Source organism: Pongo abelii, chromosome 4 (genome assembly GCF_028885655.2).
Source record: "Pongo abelii isolate AG06213 chromosome 4, NHGRI_mPonAbe1-v2.0_pri, whole genome shotgun sequence".
In the NCBI taxonomy this organism is placed as follows: domain Eukaryota; kingdom Metazoa; phylum Chordata; class Mammalia; order Primates; family Hominidae; genus Pongo; species Pongo abelii.
The window spans coordinates 30,991,493-31,018,816 of NC_071989.2; the positions used below are offsets into that span (position 1 = coordinate 30,991,493).

Genomic DNA, 27,324 nt, shown 5'->3' on the forward strand with positions numbered 1-27,324 from the left:
TGCCTTTAGCATGCATGGGAGTGTAACGTGGGCTCTGTACACATTTTTGTAAGTCTCAGATACGGTTTTCCCACTTACATGTAAATAAAAGTTACATAAATAAAATGAAAGTCCCTGTCTCCTACTAACATGAAATCATGGTCTACAGGTGATTTTATTTTCTCTTGATTTGATTTTTGAGTTTCAGGAAGATGTATTGATAGATTATAATTGAGTCTGACGCTATTGTACTAGAAAATCTAGAACACTTGTTTAACTTTTAAAGTTGATAAACAATAAATTTTAAGTAAATGAAAAATGTATGTATAACCCACTCTACTAAAATCTGACCTTGGGATCTTTTCTTATACACATTATTGAATACTGAGCATGGGTCTCAATATCCTCAATGGAAATGTAAACACACAGGCCTAAGTAATCTGAATTTGAGGAGCTCACTCCATCAAATGAAAAAGAACAAACGACGCATGCCATCTGACACAGACATATTAGAATAGATGGATCAAGGATTCAGTATAATTTATCTAACGTACTAAAAACTGAGATGATTTTAGCAAAATGAAACAAAAAGAGAAATTTTAAAAAGATTTAGCTGAAAGGAATATAATAGTTGAAACAAAGAACGTAACAGATAGTGTGGAAAGACAAGCCACTCTATCTCTGAGTGATGTTTGTAACTCAGTCGCAACTGTTCTTGGAAGATGTTGACTCAGCAGTCAACTGAAACCAAGAAAAGAATGTTTTGCAGAACAGCAAGATGGTAACACAGATTGTAAATTTTAGACATTTCCAAATATCCTGCATGATCTCTCTCTACTCTTTCTACTAATGTGTCTTTCTGGAGTATAACAGTTCATAGAAAACAAACAAACAAAAAGCAGGTCCAAGGAGTCCTTTCAGTGTGATGGCAGGAGTTTAGAGAACTATACGCATTCTGTTGACCATTTTCCTCCAAACTCCTCAAATAAACTAGTTTTACTTGTGCACCTTATGTAGGTTGTAGTGCTTAGGGGTTAACAGCTGAAGTAAATAATAACATGAATACATCTGAGGAATAAATTAGTTCATTTTGAAAGAAGATTGAGAAAATCACTCCCAAAAGAAGAGAAGAATAAACATATAGTGAGTATAATAAAAAAGAGAAGAGAGTTGAAATACTAAACGTCAGGTAATATAAGTCCCAGAAAGAGTAAAAATACAAATGAAATGATAAATATTTGAAAAATAATAATAGAGATAAATTTTTCAGATGTATCAAATAAAACTAAGAGCGCCCATAAATAATAAACGGGAGCAATGAAAAAACCTCACTTGCAATTTTATTAAAATTTGAGAATATAAAAGAGAAAGAAAATTCTAGAAGCTCTCAGAGGAAAAAAAGATTGCACATAGAATGATAATGTGTGTGTGTATATATATATATATATTTTTTTGAGATGGAATTTCACTCTTGTTGCCCAGGCTGGAGTGCAACGGCACAATCCCAGCTAACTGCAACCTCCGTCTCCTGGGTTCAAGCGATTTTCCTGCCTCAGACTTCTGAGTAGCTGGGATTACAGGTATGTGCCACCACGCCCGGCTAATTTTGTATTTTTAGTAGAGACGGGATATCCCCATGTTGGTCAGGCTGGTCTGGAACTCCCGACCTCAGGTGATCTGCCCGCCTCAACCTCCCAAAGTGCTGGGATTAAAGGCGTGAGCCACCGCGCCCAGCCGATAATGTATTTTTACACAGCAACGTTTGGTACAAGAAGACAGTATTTTCAAAGTATGGGAGGAAAATATCTTTGAAACTAGAATTTTATAGCCAGCCAAACTGTTACTCAAATATGAAATCATGATGAAAATGTTCTCAGGAATAGAGAAATACAAGCCTCAGAAGTTGTGCATACATACAAAAGAATTTCAAACTTATTTAAAACTTACTCAGGAAAAATACCCTTAAAGATGATTGCTTTAGGAGCCCAGCTTTGGTTTTAAAATAATAATAATGAAAGGTAAAACAACATGACAGAATTAAAGTAGAGATAAAATATTTCTTTCATAACAGAGTTAGACACCAAAATGGTGTCAAGGAAAACATAAAGCTCAAGCACAGCTCTGACTTTTAACAAAATAAAAGAGATACTTTACATTTATATTTGTATCTTCTCAACAAGGACACACAAGATTCAGGTTGTTTTTTCCAAATACATTCCACCAAACTTTCAAGACATCATCTTCATTTTTTACAAAGTATTCCAGAAAACAGAAAAAGATAAAATATGCCTCAATTCATTATATAAAACTAGCCTAACAATAATAATACTGCTAACAACACCGCAATCACATGTTACATCTGCTGGAGAGGAGAGGTTGCCTATTATGAAATGGACCACTAAGAACGGCCATAGCATGAAGGGAAATGTAAGGAAATTAATTGAAATCTGTATCACCAATGACAGAAGGCTGAGAACCGGGCATTGCTGTGCTCCTGAGTGGCCGTGTAACTATGAACAAAGGCAATCTGTGATAGAGCTGATTGTATGCTTGGCACAAAATGGAGCATAACCTCCCATCCACACTAGCTAAGAAAGGAATATTAATAGAAATAGCATGCAAATTGATATTTGCCTCTTTTTCTCTGGTCCAAACCTTCCCCAGAAGAAGGCCTAAAAGATTATGGGCAGACACAAAGGAAAAAGCCAAAAGGTGACAAAACACAAGTTTATTCATCTTCTCAAGAGGAATTTTTGAGCCCGTCTGTACTGAAATTAGGAGAAAAATCTGTGTAGAATCAGATACAACATGCGTTTTCAATGAATATAATTAGGTTGTTAACAATTGTTAGGCAAAATTAGGTTTCCTCTTAATGATAAAATTAACCAAAAAATCATGGAAACTGCTTAAAATGTTTAGTGGCAAGAGAAAGAAACTCAAACGTGGCACGTTTGAAAACAGTAATGGGAGAAAAATTTTCTTCAGTTAGTTATGACTTTTATGGTAGAGAGAAGCTATGAATCTCCATCAATAATTCAGGATAAGCTTTGTCCGTTATTCATGTCAAAAAATTCCTTGTAAATATTTTCGTTTTTTAAACCAAAACATAACATTAATATTCAAGTTGATATATCTGTATTTTTATATTAGTTTAATCCCAGTGGTTACTGATCAAATTAAATTAGCAAATAAATTAATAAAAACTCATAGCATACTAATATAAGCAGGAGTTTACTTTATCTCTAGGAAATATTTTCTTTGGAATTAATTTACAGAAGGTTTTATTTAAGTGAATTTAATAGTGGAAACAAGTTTAATATCACCTAGACTGATCTAATTTTTTTTTACATAAATATGTTTTGGATGAATAAAAACATAGGAATAATAATTTGATGAGTGTGGTTAATTTGGTAAAAATGTTTCTAATCACTAATGCCAGTTTTATAGATTAAAGAAATGGACATCTGATTCATTAATTTATCTTAATGATGCTAATTGCCACATAAGCAATATTGTTAATGGGATCAGTATCTGTCTTGTAAAGACAGGTTACAAAACTGAATTGGCATTCCATGGTGTGGCATAGAATTCATCTAATTAACCCCAAATTATTAAGCATTTATTACGTACAAGGCCTAATTTAGAATATACAAAAGAAGAGGATATTCCTCGAAAGCAGTTATAGAGAAATAAATTGTCAAAACAATTGCTGTAAGCAATAATGCTTTAAGATTGCAGAGCGGATAGAAATTGCTGTGGAGTAAGGGTTGGGAAAAGTTCAGAGGACAGTGGAAGACATTTAGAATGGGGATACGACCAAGGGTACCAGATAATTAGGGCACGCTTTTAGATGAAATTATAAAATTTTAATTGTGCTTTATGTTAATATCTTTAGACATTTTTAAGCTTCAAATTGATGACATAAATTTTACTCTTCATTTGTTTATTTCAGGACAAATTCTAGGCATTATCTTGAGAGGAGAGAAACTTCTATACACCACTTATTTTCTAGCGGTCCTTCCCCTAAGGAAAATTTTCCCATGATCAGATTAAGGCTGGAATTAAAGGAGTTATAAGGTAGTAGAGATAAGAAAGTAGCATTTCAAGTAGAGGGACTGTGGGAAGCAAAAAGGTAGAGATTAATTTGGTGGAGAGCACAGCCTTAGGGAACATGACCAAAGATAAAGTGAGGATGGAAATTCAGATTTACATGTTGGAAAACCTTTCATAATAAAAAGTTTTAAGTTTTTCCTATCAAAACATCTGTTTGGAATAAAATAATGTAAAAAAAATCATATTTTAAGAAGATTAACCTGGAATTGGGGAGAATGGATTTGCCAGCAAGGACAATAACATGTATTTAATTTTGTTGTGTCAAGTTAAATGTTTAGTATGTGTTGCATATGTTTACTCTTTCATTCATTGAGTATTCATGGCCCCATTTTGTACCAGGCACTAGGCTAGGAGCTGGTAATGTAGTAAAAAGCAACACAGGCAAGTTACTCACTCTTGCAGAGTTTAGGGGCCCCGTGGAGAAATAAAGGATTAATAAATAAACTGCAAAGTAATTTCAGATTGTGCTAACTTCTCTGATAAGAAATTAAAATGGTAATATGATAGGGTGATGGTAAGTTGGAGTTTGGACTCAATGTTTAAGGGCTAGAAGAGTCTCCCTGGAACTTTGAGTTAGACACTAGGGGAGGAGGTTGTGGTAGCAATCTTTGAGAAAAGTATTTGAGAACAAAAAGCTGTGTAATTTTAGTGAGGGATGGAAGGGCAAGGGAGGAGGCAGCAGTGTAATAGTTGTTATCACCTAGATATTTTAAGGATAAAAAAACACAGTCAATTCAAATAACTGTCTGAGTTCACACACAAGTACATTTTGGTAAGTCCAAACCTAGTTATTTTGACAATTATAAATTATATTAATAAGTGCATGGAAAATAAGGGTGACATTTAGTTATGTATAATTTAGCATACAGTGATGTTAAGCAGACATAGGTAAGTAACTGAACACAGTATGCTGTAGGAGTTTGTTTGTTGTTTGTGGTTTTTTTCTAATTTGTAGTTCTTCCCAAATTAAAATATGGAGAACTTAGCTATCATGGCTCTGTTCTGGAAGAATCTGCATTTTCAATATTAGTTTGTACTATGAAATACATCATATATATTAAACAGTGTGTGTGTGTGTGTGCGATGTATATGGGTGGTTTAACAAATAATCGTAAAATCACCCATGTGCTCACTGCTGAGTTTAAGAGAGGACAAGAGAGGACAGGTAGGGCGTGGTGGCTCATGCCTGTAATCCTAGAGCTTTGGGAGGCCAAGGCTCAGGAGTTCAAGACCAGTCTGGGCAACAGGGTGAAACCCTGTCTCTCCAAAAAAGTACACAAATTAGCCAGGTGTGGTGGCTTACACCTGTAGTCCCAGCTACCTGGAAGGCTGACAGGGCAGGAGGATTGCTTGAGCCCAGGAGGTCAAGGCTGCAGTGAGCCAAGATTGTGTCACTGCCCTCCAGCATGGGCAAGAGAGTGAGACCCTGTCTCAAAAAAAAAAAAAAAAAAAAAAAAAAGGACAGTAAAATCAAGTTTATAATTAGCTATGCATGTGTGCTACCTCACTAGTCTGTGAGCTCATAAAAGGCAGAGAAAGTTCATTGTTCATCATTAGGATCCTGGCTTTTAAAGCAGGTGCAACTATAAGGTACACATTGATATAGCTGTATATAAGATATTGTTATAAAACTTCAGGTTTTTATCCTCATCTATTCTCTTTTGTTCAACTACGTAAAAATAACTTTCTGCTTCAATACAGCAATACAGTATTTGTGAAATTTTTATGAAGTTCCCTTTGCTTTAGAAGCAAAGTTAAAACCTATTTATATACTATAAGTTTTAGGATTTCATAACTATTATAGCTGCTATTCCTCTCTTTGTCATTTTGTGCCTAAAATAATGTCTTCCGGTTCTTTGTATAAAGATCACAATAAAATATCCTGAGGTTTTTATGTATGGTTTAAGAAGTCAATGTATGCACATGATCACACTGTAACATGAGCTAATGATATACTTGTGGAAAATAACCTGATTTAAGAACTAAGGTAGGTATTATATTTTTGGTTCAGCTCCCAAGATCTAATCTGCTGTTTCTAAAGTTACTAAAATATTAGTCTTTTTAAATTATTTTTCCTTTAATTGGACTTTGTTCCTTCATCATTTTATTTTCATCTATTATAATTATATTACTTTGCAATATGTATAATTTGTGAGTGTGTTCTCTTATGCATATGGGCCTAATTTCTTTAGCAGATACTTTCCAAATATCACAGAAGCAGCTGGAGAACTTCTAGGTAACTAAGGTAAGATTATGGGTCCATTTTAATGTTTGTATTCACTGATACAAGAAGAAAATCAACCATACAACAGGGGAGATAAGATGGCTGACAGCACTAAGCTGCCTTCACGAAGGAATGCTGATGGCTGCATTTTTGGCAACCTGGGGCAAGTTTCATGATTAAAAAGGAAAAAAAAAAAAGCAGTCTTAGATTTCCACTGGCAATTTTATAAATATACATTGGAATAAATTTAATGGTATATCATCAAAACATTTCACAATACATCTTAAGCACTGCCAGCATTTCTTTGTGTTCAAAATTCATCCTAGAGTTAATTCCTCATGCTTAATAGCTTACAGCTATTAGTAACTAAAAGGCTAGTAATGCAGAAAGAGTCCTTGTGTTATAAGGATAAATCCATCAATTCAGAAAATTATCTCAAAATCCATGGATATATGTATATGGACTTTGGCAGCAAAGCAATGCATAAATATTCAACGCATTCTGTTAGATATTTATGTTTATAAATATACTTTTAAAACCTAATAAAATGAGTAGAAATATCAAGGGCTCTATTAACATCTTCATTCCATCTAATGAAAAGCAAACTACAAATCTGCTAGAGTAATTAGGTGACTTACATTATCCTATTTTTTAGACTAAAACTAGAAAATGAGGCATATATTTAGATACAAATGCAGCATATTAAGAAAGCTGAACATTTGCTATATGAAACAAGGTTCCAGAGAGACAGCATAGAATTTTAAAAAATAGTCTATTGGCTAAAGCATAATAATCTTGTCAAGGAAACTACTAGAAGGAAGGTGTCAGCCATTTTCTGGCACAAACACCTTGTTGCTGGTTTCACTTCATTAGCATAAAGCATCAGTAGGGCCGGCAATTCTCTCTCCCTTCGCACTCACTCTTTCTTCATTTTCTCTGACACCTCAACTAGAAGCACATATGTTCAGCTCTACAAGGAAGAGGCAACAAGGCTGACATAGATGAAAACTTGCCCTCCCAGGCTTCTACCTCATGCTGTTTGCATTGCTGCTAGTGATGGTGGGGTTCCCAGCTTGTGTTCACTGGGTTCTAGCAGGCTCATGGCACTCCCTTCCTGACTAATGGACTGAGGGCTTTGTGCTCCAGCCTTACAGGTGGAGACAGCCCTGCAGAGATTGCTTCACTAGCCCTACCAATTGCTTTATCCAACTTCCTGTAATAAGTCTGTCATCTAGCATCTATCAGTCTACTATTATTGCTGCTTCTCTGGTTGAACCCTGACTGGCACACGTTAAGTCTGGTAAGTCTAGAAAGCCTAGTAAGTCTAGAAAAAAAAGTTCTATGAATATCTAATTATTTACCACTTTAGCTGAGACCCCATCAAAGTCATCAAATATAGAAGTTCCCTAATGTTAGTAGTTTCCTAATATTACCATCTTACAGAACCATGGTACCATTGTTAACAGTAAGAAATTAACACTATATGAGCAGTAACTAAATCGCAGACTTTATTTGCATATTACCAGTTTTCAGTTTTTCCAATAATGTCCTTGTTGTGTTCCAGAGGCCAATCCAGGAAGCCATATTAAATTTAATCGTTACAGTTTTTTTAGTCTCCTCCAATCTGCAACCATTCTTTGTATTTGTAATTTTTGTTTTCTTTTTTTCCCCCATGACATTAAGGGTCATCGAGTAGGGTGGTCAAGAGGACAATATTAAAGAGTCCTCATCACATATTTCTTCAGTGCAATTCTCAATTTGGGTTCCATTGATTTTGTGTGTGTGTGATTAGAATGGGAGTATGGGTTTTCAGGAAGAAGAATACAAACATGAAAGCCCTCATCATTGTACTCTATCGGGGCACATGATATTAACATGATATCAACATCAATCACCATGGGGTAAAGGAATTATCTGCCAGAGGTCTTCACCTGAAAGCTACTAGTTTTTTTCTCCACTCTATTCTTTAAAAAGTTGCTTTTAAAATTTAAGAGCTTTATTTTTTCCATCATGATTGAACAGTTACATGTTTTGTAAGTTTTTCAAAATTAGATGCAATTCTGCAATAAAATATCAAAAATGTAAGTTAAAATAAATTAAACTAAAAATCTGAACACAAAAAATTTCCATAATACAACCTTATGTCTGGCTTATTAAATGAGAGAGTGAGAAAGGAAACAAAGGTGTGTAGAGGGAAAGAATAAGGAAGAGAAAAAAATGTAAATGAAAGAAAGACTGAATGAAAAAAGAAAGGAAGGAAAAAGAAAAGAAAGAAGGAAAAAAATAAGAAAAAAGGCCCATAGCAATTTACAATAATGTGCCCAATGAAAAAACGTGCATTGCTATTTATTCAGAATATCAGAAAATGTTTTGCATATATACATATAATTTGACTTTAAGTTCAGGGATACATGTGCTAAACGTGCAGGTTTATTACATAGGTATAATGTGCCATGTGGTTTGCTGCACCTATCAACCCGTCATCTAGTTTTAAGCCCCACATGCATTAGGTATTTGTCCTAATGCTCTCCCTCCCCTTGCCCCCAATGCCCCGACAGGCCAAGGTTGTGATGTTCCTCTCCCTGTGTCCATGTGTTCTCATTGTTCAACTCCCACTTATGAGTGAGAACATGTGGTGTTTTGTTTTCTGTTCCTGTGTTAGTTTGCTGAGAATGATGGTTTCCAGTTTCATCCATGTCCCTGCAAAGTTCATGAACTCATTCTTTTTATGGCTGCATAGTATTCCATGGTGTATATGTATCACAATTTGTTTATCCAGTCTATCACTGATGGGCGTTTGGGTTGATTCCAAGTCTTTGCTATCATAAATAGTGCTGCAATAAATATACATGTGCATGTGTAGAATGATTTATCCAGTAATGGGATTGCTGGGTAAAATGGTATTTCTGATTTTAGATCCTTGAGGAATTGCCACACTGTCTTCCACAATGGTTGAACTAATTTACACTCCCAGCAACAGTGTAAAAGCATTCCTATTTCTCGACATTCACGCCAGCATCTATTGTTTCCTGACTTTTTAATGATCATGAGATGGTATCTCATTGTGGTTTTGATTTGCATTTCTCTAATGACCAGTGATGATGAACTGTTTTTCATGTTTCTTGGCCTCATAAATGCCTTCTTTTGAGAAGTGTCTCTTCATATCCTTTGCACATTTTTTGATGGGGTGGTTTGTTTATTTTTTTCTTGTAAATTTGTTTAAGTTCCTTGTAGCTTCTGGATATACCTTTGTCAGATGGATGGATTGCAAAAACTTTCTCCCATTCTGTAAGTTGCTTGGTCACTCTAATGATAGTTTCTTCTAATGATAGAAGCTCTTTAGTTTAATTAGATCCCGTTTGTCAATTTTGGCTTTTGTTGCAATTGCTTTTGGAGTTTTAGTCGTGAAGTCCTTGCCCATGCCTACGTCCTGAATGGTATTGCCTAGGTTTTCTTCCAGGGTTTCTATGGTTTTAGGTCTAACATTTAAGTCTTTAATCCATCTTTAGTTAATTTTTGTATAAGGTGTAAGGAAGGGGTCCAGTTTCTGTTTTCTGCACGTAGAGTTATTGCCTATTCTTTAACAAATCTCTAGGTAGCTAAAAAAAACTCACAAATATTATATGGTAAATTATGTCTCCCCAAGAAACTTATATCATGAGAAATTATCTGTGAATGCCATCAAAACCATCCTGGTAATTGGTCAACAGCAGAAATGACCCTCACATTTTCCCTCTCCAGTGTACACAAACACAAATACACACAGATGTTGCATCATATACACAGTGCACATATTCACATATGATGGATGATGTGGTAATAGCAGATGTACCTGAAGAAGTGAGTTCAGGATTCATGTTGCTCACACTATGGTCTTTCACCCAAAGCCCACTTTTGGGTACTAAGTACTCATTACCCCAGCTGCAGGCTAGAAATGTTGTTTGTTGACATCTCACACCTGTGTCCCTCCCTGGATATTGCTATTTCCCCAGGTTGTCACCCTCCTTGAGTGCAGTCTATAGCCAGTGACTGTATGTGGCCAAAACAATCACTAGCTATGTTCCTTGAGGGGAGTCAGAGGAATCCTTTATTTCCAATGTGATAAAGAATGAGCTGATAAGGGGGACAGAAACACTGTTGAGAAGCTCAGTGGTGGCTTTTCTTTGTTGGCCAGGGTTTTGCATGGATGATATATACTCTTACAGGTGGTGTTTTTTGACAGTGCTTCCCTAATAACTACCTGCTTGTAAGTCTCCATCTCAGCGTCTGTCTTAAGAAGACTGACCTATGACTTCTGACTTTTCATCTGTGTCTAGGGATAATAAATTGTCAGGGAATGGGTTATGCTTGGAATGGTCATGACTGTTCAACTTCTTATACAACATATGCACATATACCCTACAATTAACTTCACATTTTAAGCACGTTGTGACTGAGATCAGCTACCTTGATTCTATCTATCTTCTTGTTTAATTAATATGTTGTGTGACATAAATTTAAAAGGAAGAGGCAAAAAAATTAATTAATTCAGGTTTCCTCATTGAGTTTTGGATAAGAACAAAACCATGGAACAAAGAAATTATAGAATGATTATTCATAGAAAAAATATTTTACTTGTGTTTTCTTCTATATTTTTGTTTTCAAAAATTTCTCCATTAATGGTAGCTTCAAGACGGCAAAAGGATGGACAAAAAGGTTTGGCTCACAGTTTAAACAAAAATCAACTCATTGTATCAGAAGATTGAAAAAGACTTTTTAAACACTTGTTTATAATTTAATTATTTAAAACTTTTCCTGACCTACTACATAAAGATTTCAAAATTAATTCCCTTTGGAGAATGCACTTTACAGAGGAACAAAACATTATTTGACCTCTTTTAACTCATGCTGCAACCTAAGAGTGAGTTATTGTTTTAAAACATCATTTCTTTTTTTTTTTTTCGAGACAGAGTCTTGCTCTGTCGCCCAAGCTGGAGTGCAGTGGCACGATCTCTCTGCTCACTGCAAGCTCCGCCTCCCGGGTTCACACCATTCTCCTGCCTCAGCCTCCCGAGTAGCTGGGACTACAGGTGCCCGCCACCACACCGGGCTAATTTTTTTTTTTTTTTTGTATTTTTAGTAGAGACGGGGTTTTGCCGTGTTAGCCAGGATGGTCTCGATCTCCTGACCTCGTGATCCGCCTGCCTCGGCCTCCCAAAGTGCTGGGATTACAGGTGTGAGCCACCGCGCCCGGCCTTTTAAAACATCATTTCTATAGTTCTGCTTGAGTCCGCATACACTCCACTTTTCTATTTGGATGGTCATCTGTCTACAGCCTTTTTAGTAGCATTTTATTTGTATTAACTTTCTAACTTTATGTCTTTCCAGTAATGTTCTTCTTATATTTCATTCCATGTGTACTTTCTGATTCTTTTGATGTTAGAAAAATAAATACTGTGCAGGAGGATCACTGAAGTTTTATAATGCAGACTCCAGCAGAACAGAAACTGAAATTAGGAAAGGTAGGCACACATATACACAGAGTCACTTGAGGCTGATAAATTATGACCACAACTGCAGCCAGTATCATTTAAGTACTCTTTAGTTTCCGATGATAAAGCTCTAGCTTATCACCATGCTGACAACTGCAAACCCCTGTGGCCCTTAGCTTCTGTCTTTGCTATTTGTTACCTAGTCAGCCCACATGGAGTTTAACAGCTTAGTAAAGTATCTTTCTAAGTAGACTTCCAGAAAAGACAGAACAAAGCTAGTAGGGGCTTATGTCTTGGTTAAAGACATCATTTCTTCCATTTAAGTTCCACTTCCCCATTGCACAGAGAAAAAACAGGTATGAAATCACTGTTTTGTCTGTAAATATATCTACCCTGTTATCTATTGTTTTGAAGGAGAAAGAAAAAATTATTTGGGCTTGAATATTGAAAAGTAAAAGATTCCATGTTTAGTTCATAATTTCAGAATGATTATATATTTTTGATTTGTGCTTGCTACTTCTACTTGGGAGAAAAGAATCTTCATGTCTACATGCTAAACAAAACATTACACTGCTAGAATTTCTTTCAAGTAGGACTTAAAATTAAATATATGTATATTATTTTTCAATTATGGGCTCTTGATATTCAAATTAAGAATTATAGGAGAACTAGGATAGCAACAAAGTAAAAAGTTTCAATGGCAAATTAGCCTGCTTCATTTTGCCAGTTTTAGGATCATTATCTGCTACTTCTACACATCAATAAAGCAGGTAAGCCGAGAATACATTTATCCTTCTGATCAGGTAGATGTGAATGCGAATGTTCAAACAGTTTAGAATATTCTAAACTGAAGCAGTTCAGTTTAGAATATAGATAAGTATAAAAGGGGCAGAGTATTTTTAAAATAGCCACGCAATATTTTTCTTTTTAGGGTTATGTAAGTGTCCATCATATGCCAGCAATCAACATGATGATATATTACATGTTATATAACAATTTTAAGTAAATACTATATCTATTTCCATTAAATGAGCATTTGAATATTGCAGCAACTTTAAATTACATAATTTATAAAAATAAATATTGTATGATGAAAGTTTTCCTTTAGTATTTTTCATCATTCTCTTTTATACTTCTGTTCTATCATTATCTAAAAAACATACATAACTAGATAAGAAATCCTATTTTTCACCAGGCGCAGTGGCTCACGCCTGTAATCCCAGCACTTTGGGAGGCCGAGGTGAGTGGATTACGAGGTCAGGAGATCGAGACCATCCTGGCTAACATGGTGAAACCCCATCTCTACTAAAAAGTACAATATATTTCTACACATGGCTAGCCAGTTTTCCCAGCACCATTTATTAAATAGGGAATCCTTTCCCCATTGCTTGTTTTTCTCAGGTTTGTCAAAGATCAGATAGTTGTAGATATGCAGCATTATTTCTGAGGGCTCTGTTCTGTTCCATTGATCTATATCTCTGTTTTGGTACCAGTACCATGCTGTTTTGGTTACTGTAGCCTTGTAGTATAGTTTGAAGTCAGGTAGCATGATGTCTCCAGCTTTGTTCTTTTGGCTTATGATTGACTTGGCGATGCGGGCTCTTTTTTGGTTCCATATGAACTTTAAAGTAGTTTAAGCTGAAACTGGATCCCTTCCTTACATCTTATACAAAAATTAATTCAAGATGGATTAAAGACTTAAACGTTAGACCGAAAACCATAAAAACCCTAGAAGAAAACCTAGGCATTACCATTCAGGACATAGGCATGGGCAAGGACTTCATGTCTAAAACACCAAAAGCAATGGCAACAAAAGCCAAAATTGACAAATGGGATCTAATTAAACTAAAGAGCTTCTGCACAGCAAAGGAAACTACCATCAGAGTGAACAGGCAACCTACAAAATGGGAGAAAATTTTTGCAACCTACTCATCTGACAAAGGGCTAATATCCAGAATCTACAATGAACTCCAACAAATTTACAAGAAAAAACAAACAACCCCATTAAAAAGTGGGCGAAGGACATGAACAGACACTTCTCAAAAGAGGACATTTATGCAGCCAAAAAACACATGAAAAAATGCTCACCATCACTGGCCATCAGAGAAATGCAAATCAAAACCACAGTGAGATACCATCTCACACCAGTTGGAATGGCAATCATCAAAAAGTCAGGAAACAACAGGTGCTGGAGAGGATGTGGAGCGATAGGAACACTTTTACACTGTTGGTGGGACTGTAAACTAGTTCAACCCTTGTGAAAGTCAGTGTGGTGATTCCTCAGGGATCTAGAACTAGAAATACCATTTGACCCAGCCATCTCATTACTGGGTATATACCCAAAGGACTATAAATCATGCTGCTATAAAGACACATGCACACATATGTTTATTGCAGCACTATTCACAATAGCAAAGACTTGGAACCAACCCAGATGTTCAACAATGATAGACTGGGTTAAGAAAATGTGGCACATATACACCATGGAATACTATGCAGCCATAAAAAATGATGAGTTCATGTCCTTTGTAGGGACATGGATGAAATTGGAAATCATCATTCTCAGTAAACTATCACAAGAACAAAAAACCAAACACCACATGTTCTCACTCATAGGTGGGAATTGAACAATGAGAACACATGGACACAGGAAGGGGAACATCACACTCTGGGGACTGTTGTGGGGTGGGGGGAGGGGGGAGGGATAGCTTTAGGAGATATACCTAATGCTAAATGACGAGTTAATGGGTGCAGCACGCCAGCATGGCACATGTATACATATGTAACTAACCTGCACATTGTGCACATGTACCCTAAAACTTAAAGTATTATAATAATAAAATAAAAAATACAAAAAAATACAAAAAAATTAGCTGGGTGTGGTGGTGGGCGCCTGTAGTCCCAGCTACTTGGGAGGCTGAGGCAGGAGAATGGCGTGAGTCCAGGAGGTGGAGCTTGCAGTGAGCCGAGATCGTGCCACTGCACTGCAGCCTGGGCGACAGAGGCAGACTCCATCTCAAAAAAAAGAAAAAAAGAAAGAAAGAAAAAGAGAAAAAAAAGAAATCCTATTTTTTACTGGCTTTATGTTGGTGTTTTTATTTTACAGTTTTGCCATTGGCATCAGGCAAAGAAAATGGAGACTAAAAGTGATTTTGATGTGTTATCATCAAGCTAGATTCCAGTAACTTCAATAATTTGAGTATTTTCTTTAGTAAGGTGATAGAATATTAATCAAAAAAACTTTTTAAAATAAATCAGAATATTTTCTAGTGCTTGAAGGAGAAAATAATAAAGGGTGAAAACATGTAGTCAAATAATATTATAATGACTTGAGAAGATTTCTTAGACAAAACCAAGCAATATTATTAATACTTTCCTCAGTTTTCCTTCTTTTTACTTGATTATTTTCTCAGATCATGTAATTTATTCTAACTTGAGCATTAATTCATTCTCTTTTTTTTCTTTCCTATGGAAAAGGCTCTAAGAATCAGCATATACGCCAGTTATACGTAATAGCAAGTAAATTGCATTTTTTTAGAGATAGCTGCAGAAAATAACCAATTTTTATTATCTTCATTACATATTCAAGTCTGGTTGGAAAATTTCATTCTAAACTTAGGTAATCAACCTACCTAAAGATTGTTCTTAAAGCTTTTTCATTAATGAACCTTTAGTACAACCAGTGAAAGTTAAACTTTTCTCCAAGGGCCCATGTACTTAAAAGCAAACACAGATGAAATAATTTGCTCATAATTCCAGTAGGTTAATAGAACTTATGGACCTATCCATAGATTCAAATTAATCAAGACCAAGCAAATCCTAGTTAAATAATTTAAAACAACTTTAGAATCTTAATACATATTGATTTAACTTTAGCTTCTTCTTTCTTGAGAGAATATCCAATCTAATCACACCATCCAGAACATTATATTTGTTCTCTAGTTTTCTTAAATAATGTCCAGCTTTTAATCAAAACCACTCAGAGTACAGAAAGATGAGACTTAACATAACATTCAATCAAAACAAACAATAAAATCTGACCTAGGGGAAGAAGCAGTTTTTGGAGTTATTAGCCAAAGACTTTAAAAAAAATGATTTATAGTCGTGAAATCAAGAGAAAAGATGAGAAAAGTTGGCAGAGGACAGTAAAACAAATACATGAATAATTTTATTCTGGGCTGGATGCAGTGGCTCACACCTGTAATTCTAGCACTTTGGGAGACCAAGGCAGGCAGATTGCTTGAGCTCAGGAGTTTGAGACCAGCCTGGGCAATATGGTGAAACTTCATCTATACAAAAAATACAAAAATAAGCCAGGCATGGTGACACACACCTGTAGTGCCAGCTAGGGAGTTTGGCACATCATTAAAAATTGCTGAAATCCAAACACAAAAAGAAAACTAAAAGAACCCAAATGGTGCTGGGTGGGATTATTACCATCCAAAGTAAATTATTTTACTGAGAACTAACTTCACAAAAAAAGAAACAAACAAAAGAAAACAAAATATGAAAGACAAAGGAATGACATCATCAAAACAATTTTTGAAAAATAATGGCCAATCTAGAGTGCAAGACATCTTTTAAGAGATTCAAAATAATAATGAAAAATGTTGAATGCTATATCCATTGTGAACACCTTTGGACAATAAAGAAAAAAAATATTTCAAGCAACCAAAGAAAGTGACAGCATGTTACCACCAACAGAAAGAAATTAATACAATTTAATTATGTGGAAATATAAAATAAAAAAGGAGTTTAAAAAAAGAAAGAAATGAAAGAAATAAAAATTCAAATATTTGACCAAACATAATAACAAGCCAGTACCATTAATAACAATGTATTGTGAGGTTACAAATTCAATAAAGTTTTAACTGAACAAGAGAACTCAAGGCAGAAGAGGTTAAATGGAGCAAAATACATAATAAAATACTAATTTATAATATTCTTTCATAGGGATGGATCCTGTAACCTCAAAGAAAATAATACTAATAATGTAATTGTCCAGTCGTATTCATGCTTTTTACATCTATGGATTCAACCAATGGAGATCAAATGTATTTCCACAAACAAACAAAAATGTAAGTACAGTGATACTGACCATTTACAGACTTGTTCTTGTAATTATTCCCTAACAATGCTGTATAACAACAATTTACATAACATTTACATTAAAGTAAGTATTGCAAGTAATCTAGAAATGATTTAAAGTACGTAGAAGGATGTGTGTAAGTTACATGCAAATACTATATCCCAAATTTTGGTATCCAAGGGGGATCCTGGAACAAATCCCTTACAGATACTGAGGGATGATTGTATTAAAAGAATACAGAAACAAAAAACTAAGAGCAAAATAAATAAATTCTAAAACTATAACTTAAAATGTGAAGAAAGGAAAGAAAAAAGGGACATTAAATACATCTGAGGAATACATAATAAGAATGTGATTGTATACATAAATAAAAATATCTTCATCACATTAAATGCTAATGGTTAAAATATTCTAATTGAAATATAAATAAGTGCCATTTGCCACTTAAAAGAGATACAACTTTTTAAAAAGAATATAAAAATGTTAAATATAAAAGGACAGATGCAATATACTGCCTACATTTTAGCTCAAAGAAAGCTACAGTAATATTATACAAATTGTTAGACTTTATGGTAAGAAGCACTATTAGAGTATAAGAGGAATATGTCTAATAATAAAAGTGACAATGCCCAAAGGGGTTAAATTCTAATTTAGGTAATATTAATCAAAGAAAATTTGATGGAAATAAAAGTGGAACTGGACAAATTCATAAACACAACAAAAAGGCTTTAAAACATATTTTTCACATTATAGAATAAGAATATCAAAACTCAGTAAATAGTTATAAAAATTTAACAGCCTCAATAGCAAGCTTGAACTAATTAGTCTATGTATAATATCACATTCTGACATAGAATACTTTGATTTTTAAATCAGAATGGAAAAATTAGCAAAATTAATCATATGTTGGGTCAGAAGACAAGTCTTAGGAGTTACAAAGGATTTAAATAATAAAATATGATTTCCAAAATGACAAAAAATTAGTCTTCTGTACATGTATGTTATGAAGGAAGAACACTAAATTGAACCAAGCAATCAAAAAAAAATCAATATAGGTGTAAAAATAATAAAATATAAAATAAATATACTATGAAGATCAACAAATGAAAAATTATTATTTTATAAATGAGTTAAATAGTAAAAATTATTTGACAAAATTAAAAAGACAAAAGATAGGTATATATAACTAATATCAAGAATGATAAAGGAAATATTAACAAAACTCCTGTAAAAATAAGATTATTTGAAAAATTATGTATCAATTAACTTCAGTATTTAGATAAAGTTCCCAGCAAAGGACACATTATTAAAACTGACAGAAATCTAAATAGAAATTTTGAAAAATAATAATTTTCAGTTATATTTTCATTTAAAACTATCAAAATAACACCGACCCAATGGGTTTTGCTTGTAAATTCTATGAAACTCTTAGAGAAGAAAATACATCCATCTTACAAACACTTTACCAGAGCACAAAAAATAAAAACACTTATATGAAAAAGGTTTTATGAGATGAGCTTAACCGTGATAACTAACCTGATAAGACACTACAAGAAAGAAAAGTTAAAGAATTATGTTATCAAGATGATGGAATGGAAGTCCAAATCCTCATCCCCACACAGTAACAGTGATCAATTTAACAAAGATATACAGAGCAAAATATATTTATAAGAATTCCAGAATCCAATTAAAAAGTTGCTGTACGCCAGAGAAACACAAAGCCAAAAACAGCCACATTAAAAAGAGTTAAAAAAGCAATTTCGTTTTGTCCACATCAGCTCCTACCCCAAGGAGGAAGGGCTCAAAGCTGAGGGAAATCACCTCATCCCCTCATTAGGGAGAAAGAGAGATTGGAGTGTACTTCCAACATCCCTGGCATTTTGCACCACAACCTGAGGAGATCTTTATTTATTCTACTTCATCTGCAGCACTGAGGAAACTGGCATGATTTAAACCCTTGGAGACAGCTAAGAAAAAAGAAGAAAAGTGAGTGGCTTGCTACAGCTGGTACAGCTCTGCAATATGGGGAGAAGATACATAACTTAAGACTTCTCCTTTAAACGAGAGGGAGAGTACAGCATGAATATTCATAGGAAAATTTTGAGAGGCTCCCAGAACCTCTAGCTGGGCTGTCTGGTAAAGATCTTTCCCTGTTACAGACAATATGTAAAAACTGGAAGAGGTGGCTGTTTCTTCAAATGTGTATATACATACCACTGCAAAGCTACAAGGAACATGAAGAATAAGGGAACATGTCCAAAGGAACAAATAAATCTCCAGTAATTGACCCTAAAGAAATGGAGTTTTATAAATTTTTCTGACAATGTATTCAAAATATTTGTCTTAAGGAAGTTTAATGAGTTACAAGAGAATATAGATAGGCAACTACACAAAATCAGGAAAACAATACATGAAGAAAATTGGTATTTCAACAAAGATAAACCATAACAAAGAACGAAAAAAACTATGAAGCTGAATAATACAATAACTGAAATGAAAAATTTAATAGAGAGCTTCAATAGTATACTTGATCATGCAGAAGAAAGAAATCAATAAATTTAAAGATAGGTCAGCCAGAGAAACAAAAAGAAAAAGGAATGAAAAAGAATGAAGAATACCTAAAGGACTTATAGGACCCACATACACATTAAGGTTTCAAGAAGAACAGCGAGAGACAAGTAGAAACCTTATTTAAAGGGAGAAAATATGACTTAACGCTCGCCAAGCTGAGAAAGGATATGCAGATCCATATTTTTGAGGGCAAAATATCAAAGAGAATGAAACCAAAGAAATTAACACCAAGACATATTAAAATAAGTTTGTCAAAAGTAAAAGACAAAAGGAGAATTTTGAAAGTACAAGAGAAGAGCAACTTGTCACATGGGAGGGTTTCATAAGACTATCAGTTAATTTATCAGCAGAAACTTTGTGGCCAGGAGAAAGCAGGACAATATATGGAAAGGGCTGAAATAAAAACTCTGCCAAAGAAGAATACTATAACCAAAAATATTATCCTTCAAAAATGAAGAAGAAATATTTTGCCAGACAAACAAAAGCTGAGGACCTGATTTATAAGAGATGCCATAGGGTGTTTTTCACATTGAAATAAAAAGATGATAAACAGCAACACAAAATCATAGGAAAGCACAAACTCACTGGTAAATGCAAATATGTAGAAAAACACAGAATATGGTAATAGTATGATGTTTACTATTAATTTATTACAGAAGTTAAAAGACAATAATATTAAGAATATTAAAGCTAACAAAAATTTTAATAGATATACAATATTCAAATGTAAATGGTGGCATCAATAACAAAGTATGGAGGGTGGGGAAGTAAAAGTGTTGGGTATTTATATGTGATCAAAATTTGATTGTTATCATCTTAAAATAGACTGTAATAACTATATTTTAGGTAAGCTTCATGGTAATCACAAAGATAACACCTATAGAAGATGTCCAAAGAAAAAGAGAAGAAATCAAAACATCACTACAAAAAGTATCGATGAAACACAAAGGAAAACAACAAGACAGAAAAAGAAAAAGAAAAACAACTATAAGACAGAACACAATTAACAAAATAGCAATAGTAATTCTTCTCTACCACAAATTATTTTAAGTGGATTAAACTCTCCAATCAAGACATATATAGTGATTTAATTGTTCTTAAAAATAAAACAAAACCCAACTGTATGCTTTTTGCAAGACACTCACTTTATATTTAGGGATACACTTAAGCTGTAAGGTGAAGGCATGGAAAAGATAGTTTGTGCAAATGGGAAGCAAAAGAAAGAAGGGGTGGCTATAATTGTATTAGACAAAATGGACTTTGAGTTGAAAACTGTAGCAAAAGACAAAGAAGAACATTTTATATTAATAAACTTCCAATTAATCAGGAAGATATGACACTTATAAATATGTATGCACCCAACATAAGTGCATTTAAATCTACAAAGCAAATACCGACATCTCTGAAGGGAAGTGTAGACAGCAACAATAGTAGGAGATTTTAACATCTCATTTTCAGTAATGGATGGAACATGCAGACAGAAAATAAGTAAATTTTGTAAATGTAAACAAAACTTTAGAAAAAGTCAAACTAACAGATGTATACAGAACATTCTACTCAATAACAATGAAGTATACAACTGTTCCCAAATGCACATAGAACATCCTCCAAAACAGATCATGTCTTAGATCACAAAATAAGTTGGAACACATTTGAGAAGACTGAAATTACACTGAGTATCTTTTTTGACCACATGGTATGAAACTAGAAGTCAACAGCAAAAGAAAAATTGGAAAATTTATAAATACATGGAAATTAAACAACATACTCCTAAATAACCAATGGATTAAATGAGAATTCAAAAGAGAATAATAAAAAATATTTAATCAAATGAAGATGAAAATAAAATACACCGAAACATATGGCATGCAGCAAAATCAGTACTAAAAAGGAAGTTTTTACTCACAAATGTCTTCATTTAAGAAGACAAAATATCACGCAGTATTTGCCCTTCTGTGACTAGCTTATTTTACTAAGTTGTCACAAATGACAGGATTTGCATCTTTTTTAAGGTGGAATAATATTTCATTGTACTTATATGCCAATTTTTTAAATCTATTTACACATTGATAGACATTTAGTTTGTTCCCTTCTCTTGTTTATTATGAGTAATACTGCAATGGACAAATATTGCATGATTTTTCTTATATGAATTATCTCAAATAGTTAAAGTCACAGAAGCGGAGAGTAGAATGGTGGTTATCAGGGCCTGGAGAGAAGAACAAATGAGACATTTTGGTTCAAGAGACATAAGATTTCAGTTATGCAAGATGAATGAGTTTTAAAGATCTGCTACACAGCATAGTGCCTATAGTTAAAAATTATGTGTTGTACAATTAAAAATTTGTTAAGAGGGTAGATTTTATGTTGTGTTCTTACCACAGAAAAACAAAACAACGAGCTCCACGAAGGAGCAGGAGGAAGCTGTTGGAGGTGATGAATATGTTTATTACGTTGATTATGGTGTTGGTTTCACAGGTGTATGCATATGTCCAAATTCATCATATTGTATACATGAAATATATGCAGTTTTTGGTATCTCCATTATACCTCAAAAAAGATGTAAAAGAAAGAAAATTTAAACTAGTCATTCTCGTAAAAGACAAAAATCTGAAACAAAATATGTTAGCAAGGAAATTAATAGATTAGGAACAAATGTCTTTTATAGGGAGATTTGGTAGGATGCTCACACCCTAATGCTCCAGAACCTGTGCATATGTTACATTCCGTGACAAAAGGGACTTTGCAGATATGATTATGGTAAGGGTTTTTGAGATGAGGAGATTATTCTGGATTATGTGTGCTTCCTAGTCTAATCACATGGATCTTTAAAAACAGAGAACCTTCCCTGGATGGGTCAGAGACATGTGATTTGAGCAGGACATGACTTATCATCAGTGATTTTGCAAATGGAGGAAAGGGCCAGGATCCAAGGAATGTCTGTGGCTTTTAGAAGCTGGAAACAGGCATGAATTTATAGCCTCCAAAAAAAGAGGAATCTCAGTCCTATTACAGCAAATAATTGAGTTTTGCCAACAACCTGAATGAGAAGGAAACAGACCCTCCTTTAGAGGGTCTTTAGAGATTTCAGAATGAAATGCGACCCTGCCAGCACCTTAATTTTAACCCCTGAGACCTATATACTAAACTTCTGACCTATAGGTCAGAGTTTCTAAAATAATAAGTTTGTGTTTTTTAAGCTGCTAAATTGTAGCAGCAATAGAAAACTAATGCAAAAGATAAAAGTGATTTAGCCTTCAAAAATTTTGTGTGATTTTTAACAAAAAAGAATAAAATATATGAACTTTGATGTAGAAAAAATCATTTATTTGATAAAATTCAATAATTGTTCATGAAAAAACCCTTAGCAAATGAGAAATAATATAGAAACCTGCTAAACATGATAAAGATTGTTTCACATAAGCTACATCAGAAATTTTCCAGTACAATGTTATGTTAAAATCTTTTTCTTAGAGAATTAAAATAAGGCCAGGATGACCACTATTACCACTTTTGAATAAAGATAACTTTGGCAAAATAAGAAAAAAGGGAGTCAACATGATAGATTGATTGCAAAATTTACCCCAATTCTTTATTTCTCATTAAATCTACGTTTTTGCAAGTGGTAGAGTTTATCTTATACTGCTCCCTTGAATCTGGGTAGGTTTTGTGAATTGTTTTGGCCAATGGAATGTGGTGGAAGTGACAGTGTGACCTCGAAAAGTTTTCAACCCTCTGTCTCTTTTAGATCCTTGCTTTCACCATGTCAAAAAGCCTGAACTAGTTTCCTAGATAATAGAGGCTGTGACTAACAAAGCTGAGGAAACACATGGCCAGCTGACATCCACCCCAAGCCAGTGAGAGAGCCAAATCCAGGTTAGCATAGCCCCTTATCTGACTCCCAGCTGACTGCCAACATATGAGTGAGCTCAAATGAGACCAGAACAAAAGTCCTAGTTATCCATCATCTCGTGAGCAACCATTTTAATAAGTTGTTTTAAGCCACTTCATTTGAAGCACTTTGATATTCAACTTTATTGTTATACTGGATAACTAATAGGATTAAGTGATCATTATAGAGAAAATATGACACATATATATTTACTAGCAGGTAGTGACTTATATTCATCAATTACATTACATACCTGTAAGTAATTTACACGTGCATGTCTAATTCAACAGCTTAGCTAATATAGTTATAAATGTATTAATATTTACTGATATGTTCTCAAACTTATCTTAAATTTGGATAGAAGTTACTGACTACTGAATTTGTGCCCAAGTAACAATTGACTATTTCCAATAAAGTCCACCAATAATTTTTACTAACTGGTTATGGCAGAAGAGATACTCAACCAAATAGTAAAGTAAATAATAGTAGAGAAATTATGATGTTCAAAAAATAGATAAAATGTTTACAGGAAAAAAGCAACAATATAGTTAGCATCGACTGCATTGTCAGATGTAGAGAAAAAGGAGTTTCAGAAGTTTGCCCTTATGTTCTATTGGCTAAGATCTGTCAAATTCAACTTCCTTCAACTGCTCAACGCCCATTGTTCTTTGCCTCTCTACTACTACATTTATCTTGAAGAAAGTAGAACCAAGGAAAATAGTACTCCGCGCCTATCCATCTTGATAACTTAATGCTTCTCCATGCCTGCGGCATTGCACATTAACGTTTTGAGTAAAATCTATAGGTCGATAAATCTCCTGCTTGAAGCACAGTGCCAATCTCTCATGCACTGTAAAGTACCGTCTCTCTTCTAACCAAATTTTTAGACCCTAAATTGATTTTTTCCAGATGATCCTGTCACAATGTTGGATGATAGAAAACAAGCCATATGTTAGCTATGCTTACGCACATCCTGATAAGCATTAACATGAACTACTACTTGATCGATGACCACATTAATGTAAATATATCTTCGTTTTAAATCTATGGGCCATGGGATTGCTGAAAAAATAATTCTAACATTACATTATCCCCAAAAGGAAAATAAATTACAAAGCAAAAATTTTCAGATTCTATAACACAGATAATAATATTTCTTGCCATTATTTTACATAAACATTACATAAAGTGCCTATCTAATTAGAGATGTGTACAGTATGACTACTTAAAATTACAAATATTTGCAGGAATGTGTGTTCACATAAACAGTTGCATTAGCAATACAACCTAGGGGCAACTACTTAAACTCTCTGAGTTTCTATATCTTCTTTTACAGAATATACTAATGACACTTCCTAAGACCAAAAGAAGGTAATAGGTAAGTATTTGCTGTTTTCTTGCATCAGATATTATGTTCAGCACTTGAGAAATACTGTCTTCATTAATTTAAATTAAACATAATATTAACTAAATGAAGTAACAAAATGTGTGGGAAGTTCTTAGAATACTGATTCAAAAAAGTGCATGATAAATGCCAGTCTCCATTGTACTCCATCTTACTGAAAATATGACAAAAGTGTTGTATTTACGCACTTGTATTGGTGTCCACTTCAACACTTTAAGCTCAAAGGGCCCTAAACCATCCCAGTCACTGCTAGATAAAATGTGTTGGATTAGATTACCTTTACCTCCAATCAAGCTAATTGGCACCCATTTGTAATTACTGAGGAAAGAAATCATATCACACAAATCAAAAGTCTGTGCCACATGACCTAATAGAGAAGATTTTAATATAAAAACTCCTAGTAATTTATCTTTGTTTCCCCATAATGGTTTGCTCCAATAAGAAGGAAATATCACCACCAAAGTTGGTATGATTTTTGGGTCCCTTACATCTTTTAGAGGAATACTTAGATCTCATGGTCCAATATATTGAATCTATCAAAAAACACTAAGTGAAGTTGACCAAATTGACATGCTCCTTTAGTTCATGCTATGCAGTGCAACAGTGAACTATATTACTTCTTTTTTTTACAGTACTGTAAACCCCTTACTCCTCATCCTGTATTTAATATGTTTCTTTATTTCCCTTTTTAAATAAAAAAAAATAGTGGCCATATAAAAGCAACTTTTGGCAGTTTTCTATTTTAAGAGACATCAAGATATATAAGCAAATTCCAGAATTAGTAATATTTACAAAATTTCCCTGGGATAAACTGTCCAAAAATGTGTTGACTTGCTGTGAAAGTTGCTATTAAAACACACAGCAGGACCTGTCCACTTTAACAGCCCCAAATGCAGTCTTGGAGCTCTGAGTGTACCTCACCATGGCCTGTAATATCTGCCCTAAGAGAAATAAAAGGAGTCAGAATGAATATCACCTTGTGGTAAATATCCTCTACACATATTGTGAAAAAAAGCAGGGTTGAGATATGCTTACCCATATAAAACCTCGAGACAAAACATCACAAGCAGACAAATAAAACAATGTGGTTAATATATAAATATTATCAAATAATCCTAGAGTAGTCTCTAGACAGATTATAAATGTTCTGAAAGTTTTCCCTTAATTGCTAGCCATAAAAATGAGTGGTAGCCTACCAAAAGGTATAAATTCTAATTCTATCAGATCCTTAATAATATCTAGCTTCTAAAGATGTCTATGCTGAGCTGCAGATTCCTTAAAGAGACATTCCCGTGCTTATAAAGCATTGTAACAGTTCTTAGTAGGTAAGGTGTCTCCACCTTATTAGTACTAGAGTCAGCCAATAAAAAATTAAAATGATCCAATCATATTTTTCCTTGAGAGAAGGAATAACTTATACACAAACACAAGGTGTGTACCATGCCGTGTACATATCATGCTTGCCGTGTATATCTTTAGCTTATTAGATATTTTCACATTCGTGGGAAAATCAATATTTCTGTATATCCCTCTTCTATGAAAAAAAGACCAACATTTTCCATTTTTCTTCTATGTGCCATTTAAATAGAGAGAAAAGGAAAGCTTTGGTTTAAAAATCATTGGGGAATAAGTAAATGTGATATTATCTACCTCCAAAGAAACATTGTAATGATTTGAAAGAGGCATGGGAACAAACGGGATATTTTAGTCTTTATTTCCACACTGCAGGTATCGACATGGACTCTTTTGTCTGTCCACACTGACACTAAGCTCTCAAGATTGCATCATTAAGCATTATGATCTATGGGTCTTGTAAATGCTCAGCACTGTGGGTAAGTGCAAGCACTTTGAATTTCAACCTCATGTGTTTTCTTTATAGGTCTGTGGATATTGCCTCTGAGATCCAGTTATATTTCCCAGTATGTCAGCATTCGGTGTAAATTCACTCAGTAGTCAGCGGGTTGCAATTGTTGGGAGTGGGGTTCTAAGAACTCACATAGAGAAAAATGAAGCTTCTTGTTCAGAGGTCCATGTGAGCAATAAGAAAGTCTTCTGGCTCCAGCTCAGGGTTCAGGGTTATTGTCTGTGACCATCAGGCAGTGGGCTGTAGCAACTTCAAGCATACAACAGTAACAAAGCAACAAAACAGCTCAAAGGAGGTTTGCCTGGAGAGGGGTAGAACATGACCAGACAATGCGAAAACAGCATAGATTCTCTTCCAGCAACACTGACAATGCTCCTTTTCAACTAGAACAGAAGTAAAATGAGCACATGTTCTCTCTTGCAATGTAGCTTGATTAAAAAAAAATCCAATTAGACAATAACTGTAGCTACTTGTTACTTTTATTGATATTTATTTTATTTATAACTCAAAAAAGTTAACATCAATGATAATATCATCCTTATCCCTTCCCCTAACTCAAATTTCACCGTATATTGACCTCCATATATAAACAAATAAATTTTTACATAGCTGTAATAATAACAACTAAAAGAAAAAGCCAATAGTTGCTTTTATCTGTCAGGCAATACGAACAATAAGTATCTATGTATGCTCCGGGTTTTATATATTGCCAATAT

General features: G+C 34.1%; 1 long non-coding RNA gene across 4 annotated transcripts in view; it reads left to right on the plus strand.

Moving 5' to 3' along the window:
* The window catches only part of LOC129059363 (uncharacterized), a 113,544-nt gene that overhangs the window by 48,603 nt on the left and 37,617 nt on the right, over positions 1-27,324 (plus strand). Inside the window, exons 3-8 of one of the 4 annotated variants that reach the window (XR_010139931.1) lie at positions 3,932-4,056; positions 6,285-6,337; positions 7,463-7,616; positions 16,741-16,865; positions 24,676-24,717; positions 26,473-26,576. This is a non-coding gene — a long non-coding RNA (uncharacterized LOC129059363). Of the gene's footprint in view, positions 1-3,931; positions 4,057-6,284; positions 6,338-7,462; positions 7,617-16,740; positions 16,866-24,675; positions 24,718-26,472; positions 26,577-26,623; positions 27,044-27,324 lie in introns of those variants that run through there. The other 3 variants (XR_008525193.2, XR_008525195.2, XR_008525192.2) reach the window with 3 other exon arrangements.